Raw genomic sequence first — 4,573 nt, 5'->3', positions numbered from 1 at the left:
TGTAATGTAGCTGAGATGAGAGCCTGAGCAAAGTGCAGCATGAAGAGTCAGGAAGAATCTCACATATAAATTATGCATGAACCCACTCATGTGTCTATTTTTATTATTAAAGTCAGTGCTAAGGAATGCAATATATTTTAGGAATCTCAGTACTTTGTTTTCATTGTGCTATTTGCCTCTGGAGAATTCATAATTAGTCTCTGGCCTTGGGCTCTGTATCTGAGTTTCTAAGTCCAGGTGATAATTAAGGGATACTAATTTCATTCCCCTCAATATCCCTTATGATTACATCCATGTCATTGGACATAAAGTTCTCAGACACAATTCCTCCTGGGCAAATTTCCTAACAAGCTCTGATTACCATTTGTTGTAGTTGATTTGGATCACATCAGACATCTCAAATGAATTTTTATGTTAAAATAATTCTTCATAGACAGAGCTTATTAGAGACAAACAAGAAGTATGAGCAGTAATATTGATGATAGGAAGTATTATCTTTACTGTCTGTTTTATGAGGATGTTCTTTGCCTGCTTGAAAGCTGTTTTATCTGTCTGTCTGAGAAGCTTCTGGGTGGCAAAGACAATGTCATTCAGACAATGCAGTAGCCCTCAGAATGAGAAAGAGGTAACTCAAATGGCTGAGAAACACTTAAACAAAAGTTCCACGTCATTAGCAGTCATATCATTACAAATCCAGTCTACACTGAGATTTCATCTTACACCTGTCAAAATAACAAAGATCCACAACACAAGGGGAAGTAGAGCTGGTAGGAATGTGAAGTAAGAACACTCGTACATTGCAGATAGGAGTGCAAAATCACAGAGTCACTATGAAAATCAGTGTGGCCGTTTGTTTAGAAGAAGGCAATCAATCTACCTCAAGTTCTAGCAAAACCATGCTAAACCATATATCCAAAGGATTTTTCATCCTACTGCTAAGACACTTCTCATTTATGTTCCTTGTTACTCCATTAATAATAGTCAGAATTTAAAAACCAACATAGATTCTCTTAGACATAAGAACAGTTAAAGAGTCGGGCGGTGGTGGTGCATGCCTTTAATCCCAGCACTCAGGAGGCAGAGGCAGGCGGATCTCTGTGAGTTCAAGGCCAGCCTGGGCTACCCAGCGAGTTCCAGGAAAAGGCACAAAGCTACACAGAGAAACCCTGTCTTGAAAAACCAAAAAAAAAATAAAAATAAAAAAAAAAAAGAATAGTTAAAGAAAATGTGGAAAATTTCTACAATGGAGCCGATAAAATAGTGATATAATGAAATTTGCAGGAAAATGGGTGGAATGAGAAAAAAAATCATACCAAGTGAGGTATTCTAGAATCAGAGGGATAAATATTGCATATATTTGATATTTATATGTGGATATTACCTGTGAAGTCATTGATAACAAAGCTACAATTGATGGAACCACAGAGAGTAGGTATAGGATGTATACTATTATATCATCTGCAAATAGTGAAAGCTTGATTTCTTCCTTTCCAATTTGTATCCCCTTGATCTCCTTATTGTTCTAGCTAGAACTTCAAGTACTATATTGAATAAATATGGGGAAACTGGACAGCCTTGTCTTGTTCCAGATTATAGTAGAATCGCTTTGAGTTTCTGTGCATTTAATTTGATTGTGGTTGTTGGCTTGCTGTAAACTGCCTTTATTATGTTTAGGTATGTTCTCTGTATTCCTGATATCTACAACACCTTTATCATGAAGGTGTGTTGGATTTTGTCAAAGGTATTTTCAGCATCTAATGAAATGATCATTTTTTTTTTCTTTGAGTTTGTTTGTATAGTGTATTACATTGAAAGACTTTTATATGTTGAACCAACCTTGTGTCTCTGGGATGAAGCCTACTTGATCATGGTGGATATTTTTGATGTGTTCTTAAAGTCTGTTTGCCAATTTTTATTGAGTATTTTTGCATCAACATTTAAGAGGAAGATGGATCTGTAATTATCTTTCTTTGTTGCGTCTTTGTTTGGCTTGGGAAGCAGAGTAACTGTAGCCTCATAAAATGAGTTTGGTAATGTTCCTTCTGTTTCTATTGTGTGGAACAATTTAAAGAGTATTGTTGGAGACTGCAACTATTCCCTGAACAGAGCCCACCAGCACCCAAATGGACTAAGAGACTTTCTGAATAGTGAGACATGTCTGCTCCTGGCAGCTCCAATTTACTTCAGAGAGAAGGATGGGCATCAAAGACTCTCCATATGGAGTTTATCTTCTTCTTGGCAAAAATAGCTATTTGGGCTAGAAACTGTTCTTACTTGGACTGCTTGAAAAAATGTATTGACTGGACATGCAGGACCCATAGGAAGGTAATCACTGAACTTTGCTTGGCACAATGATCCTTCATTTTCCTGCTTTGCAGAGGAAACTACCAGACATTCTACAGGACACAGAGAGAAGTGATTGAGAGACTCTAGGCCTGTGGGATGAAGACAGATGCCCCAACTTTACAGAGGAAATTTGGATGACTGTCTAGGCTGCCAGCTGTCTCTGTCTACTCTAACAAGTCTCCTGAAAGTTGTTTGCATCCTTCTCCTGTTTCTCAGGCATAATATCCATATATGAAGAGGCACAGAGAAACTTGGAGTTCATATATGAACTTCAATGAAGGCAAACACAAACAAACAATAAGAAGCTTCACACTCCCTGCTGAAGCCCAGGTACTGCCACCCATATATCCAAGGGGGTGGAGCCATCCACTGGAGCATTAGAGTCCTGTTATTGGCTACATCTTCCAAAAAAGAATGATTCTCCTTTTCCAGGAACTATCAACTACCAATAGATCATCAGGAAGCAGTAGGTGTGAAGATTATCTACCCTGTTGCCCTTGGTTACCCATCATAACTACATGCTTTTGTAGTGCCAGGAAGTGCAATATGGTCTGCTGAGACAATGAAGACATCCATGGTCTTATCCAGTGCCAGACCCTCAAATGCCACAATACCAATTTTCTAGACAAGCTGGTCCACTAATGCAATACTGGAATGATTGTTATAGGTAACTAACTGATTTTTGATAGGATTTGACTTTTGCTCCACAGTAAGGAATTTCATGTCTGATACTGTAATTCTGGTGAAAGGCCTTGGCTAGACAGGCCATGGGCCCTAGGATAAACTTGCTATTGCTATTTTTCTAAATGGTCTTGCTGCCAAAGTGCTGTCTACATTACTATTTAAAGAATCATAGCAAGAAAAAATATGAATATATTCAGGTACCTTCTTTCCAAATATTTTCCATATGGTTGGTTAAATTTGTAGACATGAAACATGCAGACACAGAGGACCAACTAATCTTCTGTCCTTCCTAGCTCTCTGAAATATATGTATATCTTAAAAAAAACTGATTACACCTTTGCCATGTGAGGGCCCAGTGATATTTCCCCTGAGACATGAGAGCCATCTCTTTGAAACACAGTTACAAGGGGAAGCCAGCAATCTTACCTCCCACTACCTGTGGGAGAGCAAGAACCGAATCCAGGTCGCATCTATCACGTAGCTCTAAGTTACAAAACTGCCTCCTGTCATGGTCATGTGAGATGTTTGTTTTGCCTTTGATGGAACCAATTACCAAATGCAGATGGCCACCTCAATTACCAATGGAATCTGGAACCTGGGATGAACCCTGTGAGACAAATGCAGCACCTCTCTCTTTAGTGACTGGGGACTGTTGATGTTGAGAATACACACAATGGGCGGCATCTGATGGACTTGTACAAGACCTGGACTTCTCCCCATCTTTGCTTCTCACTTGCTCTGAGTCAATGCTTATTCAGCAATGCAACTGTTTTTCTTTTCTATTCTTCTGAGTTGGGGGGCATTTGTTTTTCAATTGGATTCTCTGAGTAGTAACTACCCTCTTTAAGACATAGAATGTTCCAGCACCCTGGAATTCTGTACTCCTTTGAAATGAGTACATTTTGAGGTAAGTACTCTCCACCCCAAGCAATTACTGATACTCTATTGCCATGGACAAGTTCTATGTTTTCTAGAATTTCTTATAAATGAGTCACATAGTGTTTATTCTTTTTTAACATGGAATGTTCTTGAGATCCATCTGCTATCACATGTCACAGTAGGATGTTCCCTGGAACTGCAGGTTATTATGTCACAAACGTTCTTCCATCCATCTATGGACAGCTGTTTTAGTTGTTTTCAGTAAGAGACTAATAAATACAGCTGCTGTGAACACTCATGTTTTTCCATTTTAATTTCACTTTCGAAAAATACCAAGAATGGAATTACTGTATCATATAAGTAGATGTGTTTAACAATTTTAACTGACATACTTTTCCAAAATGATTGTATCATTATATGCTACCCTTGGAAAGTTCCAGTGTGTCTACATAATCTTCAAACTTTAATGTGTTGTTTGTTTTGCACTGTGAGTCATGTTATTCAGCCCAGGTTGACTTTGAAATAAAAAAATCCTCCTGGAAAAAAAAGACTATTGGTATTAACTCTTCTTTGAAGATCTGGTAGAATCCTGCCTTGAAACTATCTGTCTTTTTTTTTTTTATTTTGGCAGGCTGAGTCTTTTAATGACTATTTCTATTTCCTT

Source organism: Peromyscus eremicus, chromosome 1 (assembly GCF_949786415.1).
Source record: "Peromyscus eremicus chromosome 1, PerEre_H2_v1, whole genome shotgun sequence".
Lineage (NCBI taxonomy): Eukaryota > Metazoa > Chordata > Mammalia > Rodentia > Cricetidae > Peromyscus > Peromyscus eremicus.
Note: the sequence above shows the minus strand (reverse complement) of the source record.